A 25,872-nucleotide genomic window follows, 5' to 3' on the forward strand; every position below is an offset into this window, starting at 1 on the left:
AGGGTTAAACCAGGGATTCCCAAACTTTTTGACACGGGGACCAGTAAATCCATTCATGAACTTTTGGAGGACCAGTAATGTTCATTTGCATATTTGCATATTCATTAATCAAATGATGAATATTCAAATAAGTTGTTTCTGTTCTTCCCAAAACCCCCAGTACCAGCTTTAGCAAAGCTTTTGATATGGTCACCCACAATATTCTTGCCAGCAAGTTAAGGAATATGGATTGGATAAATGGACTGTAAGACAGACAGAAAGCTGGTTAGACGAGGGTTTCCCAAACTTTTTACTTTAGTTGGAAACCTTTTTTTTCAGTACTGCTTTTTGCAGCCCAAAAATATAAAAACACAAAAAACAAACTGAGAAAATACCAGACATATAGCATGTCTGGTATTTTCTCATTAGGTAAGTTGTATTATTACTAGATGTATCAGTTTGTAGTTTCGAACTGCCTGGCTGGTAAATGTGCTCAAGCTGCATGAGTGTGTCTACCAGCCAGACAGTTCACAACTACTCGAGGGGTGTGTGTGTGTGGGGGGGACAACAGAATTCCCGGGCCAGACTAACTCATGCTTTGTGCTTTGCGGAGGGGAGGGGGGAACGGTGGCAGCGCCCCAAGATCTACATATGGACGGGTCAGTCTCACTCCCCGCAGGCTGATTCATTCCTCCCCCCTGCTCCCCCTGCTGCGCCTCTGGCCAGCCTCACTTCCCCCAACCCCCTCCCGGGCAGCCAGGTCCCCCCTGCTTCTCCTCCCAATCTCCCTTGGCCAGCCCCGCTGCCCGCATCCAGCCCTCCTTCCGGTGGCCGTTTCTCCCCCCCCCCCCCCCCCCACACACACATCTTCCCCGGCCAGCTCCCTGCCCCCACTCCTCACCCCAGAATCTCCTGGCACCTGTACCTTCCTGGTGCCTCTCCCTTCCCTTACTGCCCCTGTCCCCTTTGCCCTCTTTTCCCCTGATACCCACCCCCCTCAGCACTCTCTGCCCCATTCCCCTCCTGCCCCTCTGTGCCCTCACACATGACTTGCTCCATCCTGGCCTTCCTCATGCCTACCCCTTCTTTCAAGCCTTCTCCCTGCACCTCCTCCTCCAGCCCCCAATGCCCTTCCCCTCTCCTCTCCTAGCATCTCCCTGTCCCCTTCCCACTGACACCTCCTCTCCTGCCCTTTCCCTCGTGGTCTGCACTTGGCCCCCTGGCATTTGTCTCTCTCTCCTGCATCCTGTCCCTTGGCGCCTTCCCCTCCCCCCACCCAAGCCCCTTCTCCTTCCACCCCTCTCCCTCTGCCCAAGCCTGCTGCCGCTGCTGCCGCCTCCACCCAAGCCCATTCCCATTCCCTACCTTCTGCCTTCCACATTGCAGGGCCGGAGACCGCGCTCAGGTCCCGGGGGCCGAACCTGGAGCCAGTGTGGCCCCGCCATGTGGCTCCGAAGAGTTTTAAAATCCCAGGCCGTGACGTCATGTCATGCCCGGGCATCCCCCCCGTCCACGTGCAACGCCGCACATGGGCGGCAGCAGACGGTGAGGAGGAGCCGTGCACGGCGGGGATGCTCTGGGAGCGGGGTGGGAGGACACGCGGGGGGAGCCAGAGGAGAGACCCAGCTCCACATATTGGTGGAGCAGGGCCGCCGGCTCTGTAACTCTCCGGCACTTCCGGGTTCAGGGGCGCAGGGCCCTAATCGGCCTAAGGCCGGCTCTGCCGGCAGCCACCAGGCATGCTGAGGCCCGGTATTTTTTTCCCGCGGCCTGGTACTGGGCCGCAGCTCATAGTTTGGGAAATGTTGGGTTAAACCCAAAGACACTGAGCCCTTAAGAGGCTCCAAAAAGTGTTGGCAGGGAGCCAGGAGAACCAATGAAAACAGAGTGTGAGTTCTGAATTGAAGCAGGAGTTTCCAGTTCAATCCCAGCTTACCTGTTCAGTGGCCGGAATGTCACAGGATCCCTTGGTGCCCTCAGCTCCTCGTGGGCAACCAGGCGAGGCGGTGGCACCAGCCTCCTCACAGTTGGGGGATGTAGCGGACGACCAACCCTCGCACTTGAGAGGAAGGACAGTTGGCTCAAGCCTCCTCTTCCTCCTTGCCTGATGAGGCGATAGTGACTTCTCCTTCAGTGGTGTCCCTAGATGACATGAAGACCTCCTGAGGAGGGTAGCAAATGGCTTGGGCCTCCAACCAGAAGAGGTGCAGGAGACCTGGACTCATTGTTTGGTGTCCTGGGGCAGGTGGGTCCTGCCGTAAAAGCTTTACCCCTACATGAGGGGATAGCCAAAATTGCCAAGGCCTTGTAAGAAAGCTCCTCCTATATTCTGCCAATAGTAAAGAGCATGGAGAGGAAGTACTTTGTCCCCAAGGACCATCCATACTTATATACTCACCCACCTCCAAATTCCCTAGTGGTGGAATCTGTAAATGCCAGGGAGTGCCAAGGCCAGCCTACCCCTACCCCCAAGAATAAAGACTCCAAACAGTTGGACTTGTTTGGTAGAAAGCTTTATTCTCCGGCCAGTTTATAGCTCAGGCTTTGTTTGCCCACTACAAGGTGAACACATGGCAGGTATTGGCTAAGTTCGAGACCTCCCTTCCGGAGAGTCAATGCAAAGAATTCAAGGCCCTGATGGAAAAAGGCTCTTCTGTGGCCATGGTGGCACTGCAGGCAGCTTCATATACGCAGACTCAGTGGCTTGCTCCATAGCATCAGCCATCTCAATGCAATGAGCAGCTTGGCTCCTTCTTTCGGGCCTTTCTCTGGAGGCACAGAACTCCATTCAGGACCTTCCCTTTGACATGGGTGCCCTGTTTGTGGAACAGACAGAAAATAAGTTGTATGGACTTAAGGACTCTCATACCACTTTGAAGACCCTGGGTTTGTACGTCCCTGGGAAAGAGAGGAAGAAGTTTAAGCCTCATACCTCTCAATCAAAAGGCCACTATCCCCGACAGGATACAGCCCACTCTCACCTGAAGCCCTTCAGGAAAAAGCAGGGCCACCATCCTCAATCTGGCCAGCCACCGACTAGCCAGTTTAAGCCGCAGGCCAAGCACACCTTTTGAGGATCCATCCAAGGATGGCATATTGGACTCACTGGATTCTTCACTTCTGTTTTCCTCCAGACTCCGTCCTTTCTTCCAGGCCTAGAGGGACATTACCTTGGACTGCTGGGTCCTAGTCACCACCCAACATGAAGGAAACCCTTCAGTTTTCCTCTACAGCACCTTCCAAGTCACTTTTCAGGGACCTTTTACATGAGCATCTCCTTGAACAGGAGTTATCCCAGTTGCTCCAGGTGGGAGCAGTAGAGCAGGTATTGCCAGATTTTGAGAACAAGGGCTTCTACTACCACTATTTCCTGATTCCCAAAGACAAAGGGGGTCTACAACCCATATTGGACTTGCATGGCCTCAACAAGTACCTGGTCTGCCTCAAGTTTTACATGGTCTCCCTAGCCTCCATCATCCCCAACCTGGATCCCAGGTAGGAATGTAAATGACTAGGTGGTCAAGCAGTGACTCAACCAGTGCCCCCTCCCCTCAGCCCCACCGCCTCTGTCAGAGAAAGGCTTGCTCTTAAAAGCCAATTCCCCGCCCCCCCCCCCCCTGCACCATCTCCGCAGAGGGGCAGGGAAGGCAGAGGCGCAGCAGGGAAACAGTGCAAACAGGGACTGAAGCGTTCCCCTCTTTTGTCCGTCCCAACTGCTGTGCCTCTCCCTTTGAAATGTACAAGAGCTGCCCACAGAGCTTTTGTACATTTCATAGGGAGAGGCGCAGCAGTCAGGACCCCATGCAAGCAGGGACTGCTTCGGTTCCTCCTTATGTGGGTTCCCTGCTGTGCCTTTGTCTTTGAAATGTACAAGAGCTGCTGATGGCTCTTGTACATTTCAAAGGCAAAGGCACAGCGGGACAGCAAGCACCCCCTTATCGACTAATCGAGTATTCCATCGACTACTCAAATAGTTGATTAACCGAAATTTAACATCCCTTATCCCAGGGACTGGTGTGCCGCCCTCAATGATATGTACTTCCATATCACAATCTTTGAGGGCCCCAAACACTTTCTGAGATTCACAGTGGGCGCGAACCACTACCGATTTGCTGTCCTGCCCTTCAACCTGTTAACGGCCTCCAGGGTTTTCACCAAGTGCATGTCTGTGGTAGCAGCGTACCTGAGGCACCAGGATGTGCAGGTGTACCCCTACTTTGATGACTGACTGGCTTGTCAAGGGTCCCTCGAAGTACAAGTTTCTTCTGGACACATGCCACCTCAGTTTCCAAATAAACTAAAAGAAGTAGTTGTTAGTGTCAACTCAAAGGATAGAATTCATTGGTGTTATCTTGGATCCACTCAGGCCAGGGCATCACTCCTTCAAGAGAGGTTTGAGGCCCTGACAACCCTTCTGCAAGAACTTGCACACACCCCCACAACCACAGAGGGTATGTCTGCACATTTTGGAGCCCATGGTGGCCTGTACAACTTGTATCGAGTACACAATTAGTTGATAAGGGGCTGCTGCGGCTCTGCAGTTTAAATATAGTAGGAGCAAAGCATGGACGCAGCCCGGCCCCTACTACATTTAAACTGCAGAGCTGTAGCAGAGGTAGGTCTGGGACCCGACTCAGGCCAGATCTGGACTACTGTGGATCTGCCTTTTAAATGTAGTAAGAACCGCCCAGCACAGAGGCGTTGCTGCTCCTCTACCTCCCACCACCACCATGGAGACTGTCTGGGGAGAGGGAGGGAAACTGGCTTTTAAACCAGATCCCCCCAGCACCAGCTCCTGCTTCCCTCTTGCTGCCTCTAATTTAGAGGGGGGGGGGGGCGGGAAATGTGAGTAGTCGACTCGACTACCTGATAAGCTTAGGCTTATTGGGTAGTTGACTAACTGACTACTCTTTTACATCCCTAATGTAGTGCCCCCTGCCAGCCTCAGGATGAGACCTCTCCAGCTGTGGCTAGTGTCCTTGTATGCACCAGCCTGACATTCACTGGAAAAAATGTTGACAATCTCGCATCACATCATGCGGACCCTAGAGCAGCGGACCTTGGAAGAACACGTCATGTACGGAATCCTCTTCCACCAGTAATCACACTGAAGGGAGCTAGTAGTTGATGTTTCAGATTGTGGCTGGAGGGCCCACATAGGTACCCTTCAGATCAAAGGGGAGTGGTCTGTTGAAGAGAGGTTGCTCAAGGAGCTCAGAGCAATCAGAAACGCTTGCGGGGTGTTTCCTCCTCACTTTGAAGGTAGGGAGGTACGTGTCCTCACCAACAATACTGCCACCATGCACTATATATCAACAGGTATGGTGAGCTCTTCACTCTGAGGTGGCTGCCTCTCTCCTCCATGAGTGGGGCTATCCCCTAGTGGACTTCTTCGCAATGAAATAGAACAAGAGATGCAGCAGATTCTTCTCCAGGTTTGGTCTCAAGTAGGGCTCCCTGCTGGATGCTTTCCTCTTTCAGTGCTCGGAGGGCCTCCTCTATTCCTTCCCTCTATTTCCCTTCATAGGCAGAAAGTCAAGAGGGACAAGGTGATGATGAGTCTCATCATGCTAACCTGGCCCCACCAGAACTTGTTTGGAACACATTTATGAGCCTCATGCTCTGTGTGCTGAGGCAGTTGCCCCCGCGATCAGATCTTTTGTCCCAGTACCACAGATGCCTCCTGCACCCAAACCTCAGCCCACTTCATTTTACTATATAGTTCTTGGCTGAACCCCCAAGAGCAGGCTTATTTGGGTGAGGTTCAGAAGGTCCTCCTTGAGAGCAGAAAACCCTCGATCTGGTCTCCTTGTGTAGCCAAGTGGACACAGTTCTCTGCATGGGTGAAGCAATGTCAGGTCATCCCATCCAAAACGTCTCTTCAGGAAATCTTGGACTATCTGCTCCACCTGAAGCAACAAAGGCTAGCTCTAGCCACAATTAGAGTCCACCTAGCTGCCATCTCTGCATTTCATCTGCCCTTCAAAGGCTGCTCTGTTTTGTGGCACGGTATCACATCCTGGTTCCTGAAGGCCCTAGAATGACTCATACCTCAAATCCAGGATCCTCTCCTGCAGTGGGACCAGAACCTGGTCTTGGCAGGGCTCATGGGACCACCATTCAAGCCTCTCGCCATGAGTCCCTTTTCATTGCTCTCTTTTAAGGTGGCCTCCTCTGTAGGGGCAATTACATTGGCTAGAAGAGTGTCTGGGCTCTGATATCAGAGCTGCCGTACACCCGGTTCTTCAAGGGAAAGGTCCAGCTTCAGCCTCAGCTGGCCTTCTTTCCCAAGGTGGTCTCTACCTTTCACTTGGATCAGGACATTTTTCTGCCGCTCTTTCACCCCAAACCTCACGCAAACAACATTTGTGACCTAAAAGGAATGGCTCCGATTTGGGCATCTCCCTCACATCCTCAACTATGAAGACTGATGCAAAGAATTAATTTAGTTTCTCTGCAATGGTGCTTTAGTGCTCCTTCAGCATCTTGATCATCTAATGGCCCAATTGGTTGTTTAGCAAACTTCCTGCTTCTGATGTACTTAAAAAATGCTATTGCATTTTGAGTATTTGACTAGCTGTTCTTCAAATTATTTTTTGGTCTTCCTAATTATCTTATACTTCATTTGCCAGCGTTTATGCTTCTTTGTATTTTGCTTACCAGGATTTAACTTCCACTTTATACAGGATGCCTTTTTGCTTCTCACTGCTGTTTTCACTTTGTTGTTTAACCATGTTGGCAATTTTTAGTTCTCTTACTATTTTTTTCAATTTTGAGTATGCATTTGAGACTTTTTATTATAGTGTTTTGAAATAGCTTCCATTTATCTTACAGGGATTACACTTTTGGCCCTCTGCCTTTTAATTTCTGTTTAACCTCAGTAACGAGTTAAAAGATAGGAAATAAAGGAAGGAATAAATGGTCAGTTTTCATAGTGGAAGGAGGAAGATACCAGGGGCCACGGGGCAGGCTGATGACAGAGTTCATCCCTATCAATACACAAAATACACAGCAGCATAGGACACCACAATATTTGGGGAATCAAATTGCCCCATTGGTGTGGAGAAAGCATATAAGGAAGTATTATTTACTCCTTCACATAACACAAATTTCATGGTGCCTAAGAAACTGCTTACTGCCGCCTATAGTAAGAGTCGGGGCAGACCTCCAATCCCTGCTGCCTCCTTGCCCTGCTCCTTGAAGCTCTGGGCCTCCCTTCCTCGCCCCATAGGGACTGGCCATGTAGCAGCCATGCCCCCCCCCCCCATGGTGGGTTGCAGGTAGCCAGGCTGCATAGAGTACCAAAATTGGTAGGGACAGCTGTAGCAGGGTCCCCAAAGAGCTGTAGTGGGACCATTATTTCTAAATAATCTAGAAAATGGGATAAACAGTGAGATGGCAAAATTGGCATACAATATTTAATTACTCAAGACAGTAAAGTCCAAAGACTACAAAGAGTTACAAAGTAATGCATAATTCCAAGTATACATACAAAATGGTGTCTATTAAATTAGCTATTACCACTCAAGAAAGAGATGTTGAAATCATCATAGAAAGTTCTCTGAAAGCATCTACTCAATGTGCAGTGGCAGTCAAAAAAGCTAACAATGTTAGGAAGCGTTAGGAAAGGGATAGATCATAAGGCTATTATGCAAATCCATGGTATGCCCATTTCTTGAATATTATGTGAAGTTCTGGTTGCCCAATCTGAAAGAAGATGTATTAGAATTGGAAAGGGTACATAGACAGACAACAAGTGTAATTAGGGGTATTGAATAGATTCCAAATGAGGAGAGATTATAAAAATTGGGATTCTTCATCTTAGAAAGGGAATGACTAAGGGGGGTATGATAGAAGTCACAAGTGAGGTAAAGAAAGTGAACAGGGAAGTACTATTTACCTTATCACACAATAAACCAAGAGTCACTCCAGGGGTGAAAGTAGAATGCTGGGTCTTACCAGTGCACTCTGCACTGGGCCTAGTGTCTTTAGTGTGTGTGGGGGGGTACTCTGGGCCCTCAAAAGGGGAGGGAGCCTGTGGCTGGGGGTAGACACTCCCCCAAACAGTCCTTCATGGCCAGAGACTGGGAACCCCACGGCTGCAGCAGTGGAAGCTGGGAGCCCCAGAGCTCTGGCGATGCGAGTGGCTGGGAGCCCCAGAGCCTTTTAAATTTTTGGACCCTGGGGCAGCTGCCCCTTTTGCTCTCACCACTGGCAGCCCTGTCATAGAGTCCAGCAGTGCTGCTGCAGCAACATTTTAATATTGCTGCCTCTTTTGCCCTTGGGGAAAAACGGCAGCAAAATGCTACTGTAACTGCCACTGGATCCTACTGGCGACTAATGAGGGGGAATAAATAATTGGATGTGCAAATACTGGTACCGGCAAGCCAATTCTTACCACTGCTCCACACAGGCCCACTTTCACCCCTGAGTCACGCATTGAAACTAACAGGCAGCACATTTAAAACAAACATAAGGAAGTATACCACACAATGCATAATCAACCTGTGGAGATTGCTATCTGGAGACACTGTAAAGGCCAAAAGTGTAACTGAATTTAAAAAAGAATTAGGTAAATTCAGAAGACAGGTCCATCAATGGATATTAGCCAGGAAGTTAAGGAGACAACTCCATGCTCTGGTTGTTCCTAAACCTCTGACTGACAGATGCTAGAACTGTTTGACAAAAATGGATCACACGATAATTACCGTAAAATCGCGAGTATAATGCGCACCTATGCATAATGCGCACCTATCTTTTAAACGTCAGAATCCTGGAATAAACTGAACTCTTATCCAGAATGCGCACCCCGACTTTGCTTAATTTTGTCTTGCCTTTTTGTATTGCTGGGTAATCACACGTGAGCGCATGAGTATATAGTGCATGGCATTTCCATGCTCTCTTTGGGATGCCATGAGTTGTTGGCGATCTTACACGACCGCTGAAAAACGTAAAGTTGTTAGCTATGCTGAGGCTCATGGCAACAGAGCTGCCAGCCGTGAATTTGATGACATAGCAGAGTCTAACATTCGGCTTTGGAGACGGCAGAAAGAGTGCCTGCAAGTGCTGCCTCGGATAAAGATGGCTGAGCGAGGTAAAAGCGCTGCATATCCTGATTTGGAGGCCAACCTGGTTGAATGGATTGCTGAGTGTAGACAGCAAGGCGGTGGTGTTAGCATTGCGGAGGTTAGAATGAAGGCTTTGACCATTGCCAAAACGTGCTAATACAGCCGGGTTTAAAGCTTTGTATGGCTGGGGCAATCGGTTCATGAATCACCATAGCCTGTCTGTCTGACGCCGAACAATAATCGCACAAGCTACCCATGGACTCAGACACTAAGGGTATGTCTACACTACAAAGTTAATTCGAACTAACGGACGTTAGTTCAAATTAACTTTGATAGGCGCTACACTAGCGCTCCGCTAGTTCGAACTTAATTCGAACTAGAGGAGCTCTTAGTTCGAACTAGGTAAACCTCATTCTACGAGGACTAAGCCTAGTTCGAACTTACTAGTTCGAATTAAGGGGTGTGTAGCCCCTTAATTCGAACTAGTGGGAGGCTAGCCCTCCCCAGCTTTCCCTGGTGGCCACTCTGGCCAACACCAGGGAAACTCTATTGCCCCCCTCCCGGCCCCGGCCTCCTTAAAGGGGCACGGGCTGGCTACGATGCCCGTGCCAGGTGCAAGCCTGCCAGCACCCAGCTAGCAGACCCTGCACCTGGCACGGCCCGAGCCAGCCACCCGATGCCCCCCAGCCCTCCCCCTCTTCCCGGGACCAGGCTGGAGGCTCCCGGGAGCTTGCCCAGGACTGCAAGAGGCGGGCACCCGCCTGGTCTAGTGCGGACATCGTGGACCTCGTCCACGACCTCCGCACTAGGCACAGGAAAGTGGCCGTCTAGGGCAGGAGAGCTGCCAGCCTGGCCACCCAGGAGCAGGTGTGCATGAAAATCAAGGTGGTCCACTGAGACCCCGACCCTGAGCTTAGAATGGCCATACTGGGTCAGACCAAAGGTCCATCTAGCCCAGTAGCCTGTCTGCCGACAGCGGCCAACACTAGGGACCCTGGAGGGGATGGACCGAAGACAGTGACCAAGTCATTTGTCTCGTGCCATCCCTCTCTAGCCTTCCACAAACTTTGGGCAGGGACACCACTCTTACCCCCTGGCTAATACCACTCCATGGACCCAACCTCCATCACTTTATCTCACTTCTCTTTAAACTCTGTTCTAGTTCTAGCCTTCATAGCCTCCTGCAGCAAGGAGTTCCACAGGTTGACTCTTTGCTTTGTGAAGAAGAACTTTCTGTTACTAGTTTGAAGCCTGCTACCCATTCCTTTCCTTTGGTGTTCTCTAGTCCTTCTATTATGGGAACTAATGAAGAACTTTTCTTGATACACCCTCTCCACCCCACTCATGCTTTTAGAGACCTCTATCCTATCCCCCCTCAGTCTCCTCTTTTCTAAACTGAAAAGTCCCAGTCTCTTTAGCCTCTCTTCATATGGGACCTCTTCCAAACCTCTGATCATTTTAGTTGCCCTCCCCTCTCCCACCCTCTCTCTTCCCCTCTCCCACCTCCTTTTCCCAGTCTCCCCAAGTTTTGTTCAATAAAGAGAGATTCTATTTTTGACCACACATTTTCTTTATTTTGTACATCAGGAAGGGGGGCTAGGGAAGGGTAAGTGGAAGGAGGTGAGGGAGGAATGGGGTACGAACCCCTGATGGGGAGGACTGGGCTGGCTCTGCGGGCTTCTGGGGGTGGAAGCTCTCCTGCAGCCCCCCAATTGCCTCCTCTCCCCAGATGGCAGCCTGCGGCAAGTGCAGCCGGTCTGATGGCCGAGTGCTGTGATGTGCCCAGTGTGGGCACTCAGGGCACTTCAAGACAGGACTGCTTTGCAAGCGGGGCACCCCTGAGAACGGTCTGTCCGGGGTGGGAGGTCGGGTCCCTTAAAGCACAGCCCTCGGCTAGCCTGAGACAGCATCTCCACGCTCTAAGTCCTCATCTCATGCCCTGCCGGCACTGCTTCCGGCCATCCTTAACCCCGGTTCAGGGTCCACTTAATATGGACATGCTAGTTCGAATTAGCAAAACGCTAATTCGAACTAAGTTAATTCGAATTAACTAATTCGAACTAAGTTAGTTCGAATTAGCGCTGTAGTGTAGACATATCCTAAGTTACTACAGTTCCAAAAGTTTATCATAAAACTACGCAAGCAGCACTGCTACGACCTTTCATTAATTGGTAACACAGATCCCTACAACAGAATGCTTGAAGTGAAAGGTTCCAAGACCGTCTCCATTGCTACCACAGGCCATAAAAAGTCTAGGTTTACCCTAATGCTTGCTTGCATGGCCGACGGAACGAAGCTTCCTCCTTATATTGTATTCAAGCGCAAGACAATGCCAAAGAATGTTATATTCCCAAACACCGTTCACGTGCGTGTTCACCCTAAAGGCTGGACTGACGAAGCTTTAATGCTTCTTTGGCTATAGACTGTATGGGCGAAGCGGCCGGGTGGACTTATGAGAAAGCGGTCTCTAACAGTTTTGGGTGCATTTCGGTGTCATCGTATGCCATCCATTAAGAAAAGGCTTCAGCAGGACAAAACAGACTTGGCAATTATTCCTGGTGGAATGACCAAAATGTTGCAGCTGCTTGACGTGACAGTTAACAAGCCAATGAAAGATGCACTACGCAGGAAATGGAACACCTGGTTGTTGGAAGGTGAACATACATTTACTGGTGGTGGATGTATGCGAACACTGACGCTGCAAGATGTTACCCAGTGGATAGCGGATGTCTGGCTTGAATTTGATCCCGCTATGATAGGGAAGGGGTTTCTGAAATGCAGCATCTCTAATGTTATGGATGGCAGTGAGGATGATGCCCTGTGGATGGATCTGAACAACGATGAATTGGCTGAGGGCGAATTACCGGTATGCAAAGATGACAATGATTTGTATTACCTGAATGACGATGTCGAGGGCTATACCCCGGGAGATATTGCTCGTCTATTCGAGGAAGATTCTAACAAAACCGAATTCAAGGGCTTCGAAGATGAGTAGAAGATCAATTAACATATTTGCTTGTTTGCACTGCAGTGTTGATTTCATTTGTTTAACTTACCTTTTTGAAACTGTGTATATAGTTGCTTGTCGATGATAATAAAAATCAACTTAACGTCTGGTGTCCAGTGATTAATTAACTGCCACGGAACCACCAAATGAAAACTTAAAAAAAAAAAAACCTTCTATGGATAATGTGCACCCCGACTTTGATGCTAAAAAAAAAGGGAAAAAAGTGTGCATCATACTCACGATTTTACAGTACTCTGTTCTGGTTCATTCCCTCTGAAGCATCTGGCACTGGCCACTGTCAAAAAACAGGACATTGGGCAAGGTGGAACATTGATATGACACAGTATAGCCATTTTTGTGTTCTTAGAAAGAAGGGTTTATGGTTGACCTGCAGCTGGTTATACTATTTTAGCTGAGAATCTATTTATGTTCCTGTAACAGTTATTCTCTATCCCTCAATGGAATTCTATAAACAAAATCAATTAGAAAATGAGGATAGCTTATGTTGAATTCTAGCATAGCCTAGTGATTATTTTGTCCCAAAACAAAGATGTGACCACTAATAATTAATAATTTAAGGTAATAGGATGTCAAATGATGTGTGGACTGTCGTGTACTAGGAGAGGAGCTTTCATCATAGTGCAATGTATATGAAATAGACAATAAGAATCAGAAACATTAGACATCTGTCAGGATGGTGTAGATGGAGCTTGGTCCTGCCTTGAGGGCGGGGGGCTGGACTCGATGACTCTTGAGGTCCCTTCCAGTCCTATTATTCTATGATTCTATGAAACAGGAATGGAAAAAGAACTTGAGATAGAATCTGTTATAATTCAGAGGTATTCTGGTTAGGAAACCAACTTGTCCTTTCAGCTGATTTATTCAGTTGAATTTATCATGGTTCCTACAACATGATTGATATATCTCAAACTTGTAAGACTATTTTATGTATCCCATGATAGATGCTGATCCTGTTTCTGCACCTACTAGAGAAGGAACTCTTTTATCCTTTTTAGCAGAGTGACAAGTTAGAAATTACTTGTCCTCATGTAATGATTCTGCTTTTGGTTATATCTTCCCTTTGTCTGGCTCTCATTCTTTGCAGCCTGTGTCAAAGATGATTGCAGTAAGTGGAAACAAGCAGCTGCCAGCCAAGTGTTAGAAGTGCTAGAGACTCCTTTGTAGTGGCATATGAGCTATGTTTAAAAAAATCAGTTAGGCATTTAGGAGCAGATAATCTTCCACGTGAAGAACACAAAGTTTGTTTCATTAGCAAAATTTCTCTCCTGCATGCCACAGTTTGTGGTACCTTAGAAATAAATAACCCCGCAAATAGGTTGGTTTTGCCTTCTAAATGCTCTTGCAGCTAAAACAATAAAGATTTTAACAATAGAAATTCTTTCTTTCCTGGCAGTTTTTCCTTTTGCTCTTTTCCTGAGCTGATGTCATAGTGGGTTCATTGTCCTTATAATGAATGAAAATATTAAATATAACTAGATTTAAATAAACAAGGGAACACACCAGCTCCAGGTTAACAACAAACTCTTCTTTATTAAATTCTTCCTTAGAGAAACAGATTTTAAATGGCTTCTGCTATCCATAGTTTGCAAGATAGACTTTTAGGGCTGACTATTCAAGTTTCCAAAGAATCAATGCAAATTGACATAATTCTAATACATAGTAATTTTGGCTTTTTAAACTGTTTGTAACATTCTTAGTAAATTACTATTTTAGTTTTTATACCCAAGAAACATATATTGATACATGCACTATAAATCACTGATTTTGAAACTAGGAGTTTTAATCCCTGGGTCTGAAAGAAACTCCCTCTCAGGCCTTAAGTGAGAAGATTTAAACTCTCAATTTCCTAATCTGTCAGCCAGAGATAGTTATATTAATATTATCTCACAGCGAATTATGATTAATTATTTAGCATTTTACAGATGTTTAAACATGTAAATCCAAATACTTATTAATAAAATAATAATAAATCAAGAAATTGAACTGATCCTCAGCTATTAGCAGGTGCACACTAATGGTATTCAGTTTTACAAATAAACAGAAGTTCAAATAATTATCAGAGAGTTCCAATATTGAGATACTATAAACTGGAAGCTTTCTCCAAATTACCGAATAAATTGTCTTTAGGATTTAGACACCCCTTTCATTATCATTCTAAATCTGAATAACTTAAAAATCCTAGTAATTAGTGGCAGGAAAATCAAACTATGGTATATAGTGACATCTGATTTTCCCCTTCATCAAATTGTAATCTGTCACTATTTTGCTCATGTAAATTTATTTAGTGGCAGCAAAAGGACAAAAAAGAGTAAGAAAATTACATTGAAAAAAATCAAAGTACATACCAAACTTCTGAATTTTACAATAAAACTCCTTCTCTACTATTTTCTTATTCCAAACTGCAATCTAAAATCCTGATTTGAGTCATTATGTAACAAGGCTCAATCTGTAGAAAAAATCCTAATCTGAGTACAAATACAGCTCTGTACAAGGCTTAGTGTCTTTTACCTTTTGTTTGAGGTACTTTGGCTACATAATGGTTTGAACTATAACACTTTCTGAGATCTTATGGTAGACTTTTATGTCAATGCACAACAACGAAAAATCTAGATGAAATGATTACACTTACTATATTAATGGGTGAATAGTGACCCCATGAGGACAATATTTTTAAAAATATATTAATATAACTGTTTCAACCACACATTAAATCAAGTATTGTATGTTTATCACTTGTATAGTACCTATACGTAGGATCATTCAAATAAGCATGCTGCTCAGATTTAGGATCTTTCTACAGCCTTTGTTAGATAGTATTCTTAAGAATGAGCCTTTTTTTTTCCAAACAAGAATTGTCTACAGCCTATCAGTGCTGGCTGTATATACATACAGTGAAGTACATATACATAAGACAGTTTTTGTAATCCAGGATACATCTAATCTATTATGGTAAGTCAACCCAAGCTATGTAATTCCAGCTACATAAATAATGTAGCTGGAGTCAACGTATCTTAAGTCAAATTGCCACAGAGTCTACACTGCAAGGGACTGATGAGAGACTTACCTTACTCCTCTTGTCTGGCGTAGAGTAGAGCAGTCAACTGCAGACCCACTAAATCAACTGCCAATGTATCGATCTCAGAGTATTTATTTTGGCTGTAGTATAGACATAGGCTCATATTGAACCTTCAGTGACACTTGCCTGACTTCATTATTTTCCAATCATGCCCTCATTGATAACTAACCTACTTCCAATTTGGCCTGCAAAACATCTCTTATTGGTAATGATATGCGAAAGTCAACTCTGACTTTCAGAGCCCAGACCCTGCATCCGAGGCCTGTCACTCAGGAAAAAAAAATCTTGTTGGCTGCAACAGAGAAATTTGTATCTGGAAATCAGTGAGAAAATTAATATGGAAACCCACAATACCATTTTTAAGAGTCACTATCCAGAGTACATCAACATTTTAAGATGGGCACTATAGAGGGTATTTAGTCTTCTACATTTTCAGTTTTTATTTTTAAAAGAATCTGGAGATTTGTCAGTGTTTATTTTCCAAACATTAAAACTGGAATGAAATCAGGTTAAAATTTAAAAATGGAGGAAAAACTGGGGTATGGGAACATTCATAATATATACACATTATAGTATAATTGAAACTTTTTCTAATGTATAAAGGTATATTTTCTTTCTCTCAGAGCTATGGGTTTTCCAGAAATCCTGGTTTCCATACACTCGCATAATTTTCTTCAAAGTATCGTTATTCATGTTGCGCCTCCTCTTGCTATCTTGGAGGTAGTCCAATTTTGAAAATACATGCTTTGCATCAGTAGACCCAGGGGTTTACTCACAGCTTGCTGTGACTCTTTCCTACAGTTGGGAAGTCTGTCTTGATAACTGTTCCAAAAAGTCAGCATATCGAGTTTCATACTGTCAGGGTTTGGCAAGTTTATATAAGAAGCAAATTCCCCTTACAGCTTTGAAATTTCATCTTTAGTGGCAAATGGTTAAAACATTCTGGTCATAATCTGCTGCAAAATTCATCTAGAGGAAGAGGTGCAACGCCTGGTGACATTCCAAAAAAATATTCAGCACCAAACACTTTGGGGCTCTTACAGGTCATGGTCATTTCCCATTTCCTGCTGAGCATTGTGTTGAAGAGTTTAAATGTTTTTCTCCCCTTGTGTTCAGTGTCAGAAGGATTTCCAGAAACAGCTGGGTTTTCTTGCCCCATGTTTCTTCTGCAGCTTTTATGCTCAGTTCAGTTAAGTTTTTGTTTGTCAGAGTCTAGTAGACCTCTATATGGGCAAACATGTTGGGAGTAGTTGGAAAAAAAAATCCAGTGTTTTCTGTGTGTCACAGTGTGATTCTAAGTTTTCAACAACTAACATTATCTTGGTGCACAGAATCTGGTAATCCTTCTTGTTATTTATTAGTCTCTTTAGAAGTCTGCTTTATAACCAACAAACTCAGGATGATATAGGAGATGCATTAACATCTTCCATGTGTTATTTACCTGGCAGGCAGCAAATTACAAGCTCATCCACCAATGTGACACACAACAGGGAAAGGTAATCGACAGTCAGCTCTTCACTCATCTCACACTGTAAAACAAAACCTTCAAATTGTTTGCAATCTTGAAAATGGTCCCAAATCCAGTTATGCAAGTTTTCATGTCTTTCATTTCTTCTGTAGCAATAGCTGCTGACAGATGGGCAGATGAGCAGGACAAGTAATGCGTAGCAGCTCTGGTTTCTGATTGAGCTTAATCTCCTGTGCAAATTTAGCCATATAGAGAGCAGAATCTGTGTTAATTTTGGCCACATTTCTCGAGTTACATGTCAAACATGTCAGTTACTGCTGCGCCAACAAAACAGGTGACAGCAGAGAGGATTAATATCACATGAACACAAAACAATGCAAGTTTATTTGCTTTGAAATGAACAAAAACAAAAGGCCAAGAATTGGATGCTCCAAAGTATCAGGAGATTTGTCAAAAATCAGATTAGCCACCACATTTCCATTAATTTACTACATCAATTCAGATATTAAAGCATTATTTTCTTTCTGATACTTTTGAGTAAGGTTGTCTGCATTAGGAAGAGTTTTTGCTGCTGGATGGTATTATCATATAAAGTCACTAATGGGTCCTGCTGCAGTTAACTGTGGTTGTCTAGAGAAACAAAGAGAATGCACAGAATCATTGAGTCAATTATGCTATGTCCTCTCTTTCATTAAAGCCCTTGTGAAGTCTCCTGATATTGACTGTTTATCCCAAAGTTCATTTTTTTCTTTAAGCTTCTTATGTTGCTTACTTCCAACATTATTCTGTCACAGTATAAGCACTCACCTCAATGCTGCAGTATTTGCAACGCAACGCATCCCCTTTACTCATCTTTACTTTTCTTGAAAATTTCTAAGCACCTATTTTCTGGTTGGTATTTACACATAGATTTGCATTTTCACCCCATATTTACCTTATAATGTTATCTTTACCTATGGAGGATTGATTATTTCAATTCAGTGCCCTACTAAATGGATACAAAGAAATAGGCTGGTAGTGCTTCCTTGTGAGCCAATCATAGCACGATGCAAACAGTGTTTGATTTTTCCAGTCTCTTCTGTATGTGTGTTCTATGTTTTACACTGTGGAATTATTGCAGTCTCAGAGCTGTGGAACACAATAACTGCATAAAACAATTAGGCTGTGTCTAGACCGGCAAGTTTTTCCGCAAAAGCATCTGCTTTTGCGGAAAAACTTGCCAGCTGTCTACACTGGCCGCTCGATTTTATGAAAAAGCACTGACGTTCTACTGTCCGAAATCAGTGCTTCTTGCGCAAATGCTTTGACATTCCCGTTAGGCCAAAAGCCCTTTTCCAGAAATGCTTTTGCGCAAAAGGGCCCGTGTAGACAGCTGAAAACTGTTTTGTGCAAAAAAGCCCCGATGGCGAAAATGGCGATCGGGGCTTTCTTGCGCAAAACCGCGTCTAGATTGGCACAGACGCTTTTCCACAAAAAGTGCTTTTGCGGAAAAGCATCTGTGCCAATCTAGATGCTCTTTTCCACAAATGCTTTTAACGGAAAAACTTTTCCGTTAAAAGCATTTGCGGAAAATCATGCCAGTCTAGACGTAGCCTTAGTGTTTAACAAAAATAAGTATCTGAAAAAATATTGAGTGGATTGATATAGGGGTATAAATCAGTAAAAACTGAACTCTGATAAAAAAAACATGGTCACTAATTGGTGAAAATTGGTAAAAACTGAAAACATGGAATACTTAAGAGTATTTAAGGAATCTGCATTCATTGAGTATGTAGCATCATCCACCCCTGAAAATTAATAATGAAATGCTACTCAATTCAAATTTAAAAGATAATGATTTTGTTTTCTAAAATAAATGCTTCAACATTCTCAGCAGAACAAGCAAGAAAATATGACACTGAAGCTAAAAAAAGCAGAGAAAGAATGGAGCCAGCAATAAAGACTGATATCAAAACATTGCTGATGACATTAAAAGCAATAAGAATAAAAATAGATACCCAAATTTTCTCTATTAAGAAGGAAATAACTCACATGGAAGACAGAGTAATCAGCTTAGAAACAAGAGGGAGGCAATTCTCAGAATTAAAAATAGAACTGCAATAACATGAGATTACAAGGAAAAAAGGGAAGGTTATTACAACTGAAGCTTGATTATATAGAAGAGAGATAAAAGGAATAATCGTTGATTAAAGAGTATTCCAGGATATTCTAAAAATGTTTTATGTATAGAACTTCATAAGAAATTTGCTAAATTTAAAATCAATAGAAGCAGCTATTATAGACAGAGCTCTCAGAGCACTGTAGTACATCTCCCTGTTGGGACTGAAATCAGACCAAATACCATTTGATTGCAGTACTTTCGGGAGAAAGCTGTAGCAATTAAAAATCAACATAATTAGATGGGATCCAAAAATAAGGAAATAAAATTAATATTTGCCAAGATGTTAGCCATGTCATGAATTAAATGCACAGAAATCAGTGGGAAAACTAAGGCATTATGGAAAGCAGAGAAGGTGAGGAGTCTCTTTAAATCAACCTTCTCTGATGAAGAGCAGGTTTTATAACATTCAAGTTTTGAAGACAGAAAATAAACAAGGAAAGAAAAGCTGGGGGCGGGGAGGGGGAATTGTAAATGTGCTTGGAACAGAGGAATAGACAACTCAGAAGCTGACTTAACTGACCCTGCCAAGAATGGAACAGAAATAAATCAAAATGTTTAAAACACTGAACTATTAAAATCTTAAATGCAACAGGAGGAAAAAGATGGGGGGAGAAGACTTGGAACTAGTAGAATTAACAACTAGTCAAATATGTGTTTCTGCAAGGATCAGAAAACAGTTTCATAACAATTATGACGAGAAGGACTAGGGCTAATTAAAATAACCTCTTATGATAACATAACTATATAGGCATTAGGTACAGAGGTCTGAAGAAGAAACATATCCCATTCTATCTCCTCTTATTTATATTACTACAATGGTTTATTTTAACTTGAAAATTCATCCAGCAGAATACTTTATATCAATGTGACACTTTATATGCGGTGTTGTTCTACAAGTTGAACCTCTCTAGTGCGCCACCCTCACAACCTGACGTGATGAACTGATACACCCTATGTAAGCCTATGCCTACCCAAGACTTATCAAGCTGTCTTCATAACAAAGTATAGTGTTGTTACAGAATTTTATTGTATTGGCACAAGGAAATAAGTAGATAAAGCATAAAAATCATGCTTATGCTTAGCAGCACTATCAGCACTTCCATTGCTTGCTGGTCTCTTTAGGAGTAATTTAGAGCTAAGTAAAAACACAGAACACCGAGAGCCAGGACTGGCGGCTATAAACTAACTTTATGAAACTGTGGGAAACTTGGCCACATCCACAATAAACAGACATCCAGCTAAGTGAAATCATGCCAGACCACAGATGTTGCTGGACCAGAGTGTCACATTAACGATGGTTCATCCTGTAGTCTATTCGGTCCTAGAGTATTAGAGACAAGATGGGTGAGGTAAAAGTATTTTATTGGACCCACTTCCATCAGAGAAAAAGACAAGCTTTTGAGCTGGCATGGTATTCTTTAGGTCTGGGAAATGTATTTAAGGCATCAAAGCTTCAACAAGAAGCAAGCTTTTTATGTCAAAGTTATATTGACAAAGTGTCAGTATAGATGTTTGGTTATGTTGCTGTAAAAGGCCTCGAAGAGGTGTCCTATAGTGCCCACCCTGACCTCTCTTATCAGCAATTTGAACTCCGCTGCCCTCAACCCAGGTACAATGGCTTCTTCCCCTCTCTCTTTAAAGTTCTAGAATTTTTTTAAATTCTATTTCCTCCTTCTTCTGTGTGGACATCATGTCTTCCCAGCTAATCATGGCAGGTCCATGCAGCAAACACTCTCCCATTCGGAGCATATCTGAGTTGTTGGATCTGATGGCACTAGGGGGAGAGGAGGCCATGCAGTCCCATCTCCACTCTAGCCATAGGAACTTACATACCTGTGGTCAGATTTCACAGAATTCTAGAACTGGAAGGGACCTCGAGAGATCATCAAGTCCAGTCCCCTGCCCTCATGTCAGGACCAAGCAACATCTAGATCATCCCTGACAGATGTCTATCCAACCTGCTCTTAAATATCTTCAGTGATGAAGATTCCACAATCTCCCTTGGCAATTTATTCCAGCATTTAACCACCCTGACAGTTAGGACATTTTTCCTAATGTCCAACCTAAACCTCCCTTGCTGCAATTTAAGCCCATTTCTCATGGCATGTTGAATAAGGGCTACAAATGGGATACACATCAGTGTCTTGTGAAGATAAAGGAGCTGAGGCAGGTATGCTAGAAGGAAAGGGAGTCAAAAACTGTAAGTCTGGGGATGCACAGAAGACCTGCAGCTTAGGAGTTGGACACCATCCTCAGTGGCAATCCCCCTCCTCCACCAAGAGTCCCACTAGTGTTTTGGCAGGGCTGGAGACAGCAGACAGTAGACTCAGCCCCAAGGACAAAGTTGTGGATGAGAAGGTCAAGTTGAAGATGATGTGGTGCACACGGCAGGATTGTCAGATGGGACCGCAAGTCAGGACAACTTTTCCTCTCCCAAGGGTTTTAGTCAGTCCCAACATTCCATCTCAGGTATGCACGAAGCAGGACAGGAGAACCCTGTCAAGTGGTTTGTTTTAGTTGATGCTGCTTAGTTACCTAGTCCCTGAAAGATAATCAATCTTTACTTATCTCCTACACTTGGTGGAATTAATACGCAGGGGGAATTTAATCATGTGCTGAGTATAAATCATGGTCAGGAATCATCAAAATTTTCAAGCACGGAGACAAGTTAACAAAACATGCCAAAGTGCTGTATAGAAAGACACATTACTGGAGCGCGTTGTCAAAATGGTTCCTCAAAGCCTCCCTGATTAAACAGCTTCCTGTTGTGCCCCTCTACTAGTCCAGACATATGACTGTTCAAAATCAGCTGCCAGGTGATCCTTGACCACACTCCTCTCTGAGAATCAACCTGCTTTTCATCTGCCAAAGGCACATTCAATGATCATTTTGCACTTGCACAGCCTGTTGTTGAAACGTTCCTTTCTTCTTCCAGATTTTCCTTGTAAGGTTTCATTAGCCATGGGAGTAAGGTGTATGATGGATCTCCCAAGATCACTACAGGCATTTCAACATCACCCATTGCAGTTTTCTGGTCTAGAAAGAAAGCCCTTGCTTGCAGCTTTCTGTATAGGCCAATGTTCCTGAAGATGCATGTGTCATACACTTTCCCTGTCCATTCTGTAGTGATGTCAGCAAAATGGCCTCAGTGATCCACAAGTGCCTGCAATACCATGGAGATATACCCCTTTCTACTGATATACTCTGTCACAGGGGTGGCCAACCCGCGGCTCGTGAGCCACATGCAGCTCTTCCCCCCCTTAAAGTGCAGCTCGCGAAGCCTCCCCCATGACTTGCAAACCCTTCCCTGCGCCCCTAGAAACAGTCCCTGGTGCTCACGGGGGGAGGGGAGCTGTCCGGTGCAGTGATTCAAAATGGCGTCGCCAAGATGGTGGCGGCTGACAGGAGCCTGATGTGGCCAAAAAGAGCCTTATCTTTTCTTTTAAAGGGGCAACATCCGTTCTTTTTTTTTTTTGCTCAACAATTCTGGGAGCTGGTGGGGAGCTCTTCCTTTTTTTCCCCCTCAACAAAAATTGCTCAAAAATAAATACTGGTGTGGCTCTTCACATTTTTTCCCGCTGCTGTTTCGGCTCTCTTCATTTAATGGGTTGGCCACCCCTGCTCCATCACAAGATGGCCTGTGACCAAAATTGGGGCATGCGGGTCATCTATTGCCCTAAAGCCCTGCATCATCCATCACCCATTGCTGCAAGGCCATCCATTATTTCACACCCATTCCAAAGACTCATGGTCTTTCAGAGCAGGATGAGATTAATCGCTCTGCACACGTGTGTTAACACAGCCCAAACAGTGGACTTCCCCATTCCAAAGTGATTTGTGACTGACTGATAGCAAGTCTGGAGTTGCTGTAACACACAGCAATTGCCACATGCTTCTCCACATCTGATTACAAAGAGCCACACTGAAAGATCAGCCCAATCTTTTTGGATAAGACAGTGAGTCACAAACAGGGTCATGTGCCTTGGCTGTTTCAGTGAAGTTCAGATATTACCACACCGTCAGCCTTCTCAAGACTGGTCAGTTTGTTAGTGCATTATAAGACTAAATCATTTAGAAAAGGTCAGGATATATGCCACAAAGACTGCCAACAGAGAAAAAGAGAGCTATGTGACAGGGCATAAAAATTCTGGTCACGCGGTACTTGTAAAGTTCCTGTATGACTTGCCTGTTAGCTTACATAGAACATGCCAATAATATCCATGTCCACACACTTCATCCTCCCAGGGAAAAGAGGCCTGTAGTTTTACCTATCTGAGCAAAATAATGGCTGTAGCATCTCAAGAATCCTGGGAAAATCCAGTTTTAGTTTACAATATCTATTAAATATTCACTTCCTGTCCTATGCTGTTTTCAACTATTCAACAGCATTCTCTATATCAGTGTTTCTTAAACTGTATTCTGTGGCACACCGGTGTGCCATGAGACAGTCGGAGGTGTGCCGCAGAGAACAGAATTCAAAATGGCCACTCTTAAAGGGGCAGGCGACTTGTATTTATTTATTTATTTTTGCTCAACAAAATATCCTTGGTGTTCCCCATAAAAAAAATTATTGTTTGGTGTTCTTCAGTCTTAAAAAGTTTAAGAAACACTGCTCTACATAAACCACATAAATGGTAGCTGCATTTCAATAGTGAATGAAATGACTCCTCTACTGTATGCAGTTTCAATAAAGAACTTTGAGATTCTTTGCAAGGAATGATGTTATGTAAATGAGAGATATATTTTTCATTTTTACTGCAGCTGCAAGATTACAAAGCTTGGCAACAGGTTTGTAAAACACTTATTATATGTTTTTTAAAAAGACAATAAAAGTAATAGTGCACACTGTAAGGCAGAGCTCAGATCATGATCTGGTCTTTCTTAGTAGAAGCCCATCACAAAATAACACACAATCAAAAGATATTAGGCTAAGGCTATTGAAGTCAAAGGAATAAGAGAGATTGGGCTAAATCCATTGAAGCCAAGGGAATAACAAAGGATGAATTTATCCCATTATTTGTTTTGATTTTTACATTATTTGGGCTTCACTCTGCATGACACATTTGTAAATAGAAAGGTGTCTCAAAAGCTCTCTTTCTTTTGGGGTTAAATAAAAGCTACTAATACATCCTATGACACTAATTTAACCAAGAATAATTTGTAAGCATTCATAACAACAAGGTGCATTATCTAGATCAAGCTCTGCTTTCTAATACCACAGATTTCTAGTCCACAAAATGTTGGAATTATGTGTTGTGTTTCAATATCCTGTCTTTGCACTATTTCAGCTAAGACTGAGACATGTAGCAGTTTTCAGTATAAGGAATTGCACAATTTAAATTAAAAAAGTAAAATGAGCCTTTCTCCTGTATTCACAAGCAGAATTACTGAGTTATACAGGACCACTATTCAGAGCCAAACCCTTCCTTGAGGTCAGATCTCTCTACGGGTCTCTGCATGTAAGCTCTCCTTCACGTGTACATCTCCCTTCTCCACCAGGAGCTGGGACTTCATCTTCACTGGAGCTGTTCTGAATGGGAAGCATAGGGCACCAGAACAGCTATAGAGGCCACAGTGTGGATTACCCTGGCCTCCACAGATTCTGGACGGATCTGTGATGGGAGAAGGGGAACTGAATCACTGGATAAATTATATCTCTTGTTGAATATTCTTTTCCCCTGTCTCTCTGCTCTTTTCCAAGGAAAAACCTGCCGGACAAGCTGAACCTCAATTTCACTCAGTCAAAAAATCTTGGTGACATCAACTAGAGTTTAGTTTGAGTAAAGACTTTATATTTTAGCCCACAGTTAGCAAGAAATGTTTTAATAAGACCAACACAAAACATCAGACTTAAACATCATGCTTTAAGTATAAAATGTGTTGAGCATATTTGTGGATGGTTCTCAGGATTTTACATTTAAAGTTTGAATAATAAATAGATGATGAGTGTTACTGTTAGATGCACTAAGAGTGTGAACCAGCATAATATTTCCATGGGTTTCTGAGCAACGCTTCCTCAGAAACGTGTGGCTGTTACTTCCACATCAGGCTGATCAATACAGAGGAACACCTGATGCTATAAGCAAAATACACAAGCATAAAACACCCTACCTATAATATAATCAACAGCTACAGAAGAGCTGTACTGTTTATAAGGATTATTAATATCCTTGTGACTGGAGTAAAAAAGCTGGCATTATGGATGACTCCTGGCCTGATATTTAAGACAGTTAAAACAAAATAAAAAAATTACCTGGGGAAAGGCAGGACTCCCATCCTTATCAGATCAACAAGAAGTGCAAGAGTAATCTTTTTCTTGTTACTGTTATGTTTGAAGGCCTCTTCTTTTCAATCATCATATTTTGGTGAACAGGTTGATCTGTCTGAGCTATATAATCCATATCCTCTTTTCCTCCACTGATTTCCAGAAAGATGCTGTCAGCCAGAGAAAAACTGTTAATTTTGGACTGTAGCTTTTTATTTCTCAAGTTGACTGACCTTCAGTCAACCCAGGAAAAACTCTAAGCTATAATAGTATAAAGGATGGCAGGCTTTGGCAGCCTTTCAACATCATTCTCAGTACCATGCCTGCCACATGATGAAGGGATTGCATACTCCTGGCTTGCTAGCAAAGGGATATTCCCCTATAGCTGCTGAGCCTAGGAAGGACAATATGATGAACAATAGTAGAAACTCCTTTTATCTGGTCTAAGGCTGATGAGTCAAACTTTGTTCTTAGATACAAGGGTGCAGCACCCATTAAACGGGCAATGCATTTATATAACCCAGAATGGATTTTGGTCTTGTGAGATATGCTGTTCTGAGATATATTTGTTCTTAGCAACTTTTAACTGCTTTTAAGGTGAATTTCAATAAGCTACTGGCTAAAAAGTATAAGGCAATAGTTCTGATTTTTAGTTATGAAATATGAGGTATAGTTTAAGTTTAAAGCAATTATTGGTAAAATGTTAATGTCAGAGTACTAGATATAAATGCTATATATATCTCCATATGAACTAACTGGATTCATTGTTATATAGAAACCAAGTTTCTCTTGGGTTTTCCCTGCAAGTATGCAATTTGGTATGAGGG

General features: G+C 43.7%; 1 long non-coding RNA gene across 2 annotated transcripts in view; it reads right to left on the reverse strand.

Moving 5' to 3' along the window:
• Nucleotides 1–1,751: 1,751 nt before the first annotated feature.
• LOC112545634 (uncharacterized) overlaps nt 1,752–25,872 on the reverse strand; it is a 29,602-nt gene continuing 5,481 nt past the window's right edge. Inside the window, exons 2-4 of one of the 2 annotated variants that reach the window (XR_016349273.1) lie at nt 25,034–25,215; nt 12,295–12,349; nt 1,752–2,795 (exon numbers count right to left, since the gene is read on the reverse strand). This is a non-coding gene — a long non-coding RNA (uncharacterized LOC112545634). Of the gene's footprint in view, nt 2,796–3,743; nt 7,687–12,294; nt 12,350–25,033; nt 25,216–25,872 lie in introns of those variants that run through there. The other variant, XR_016349274.1, reaches the window with a different exon arrangement.

This window comes from Pelodiscus sinensis, chromosome 3 (genome assembly GCF_052426305.1).
Source record: "Pelodiscus sinensis isolate ZL-2025 chromosome 3, ASM5242630v1, whole genome shotgun sequence".
Lineage (NCBI taxonomy): Eukaryota > Metazoa > Chordata > Testudines > Trionychidae > Pelodiscus > Pelodiscus sinensis.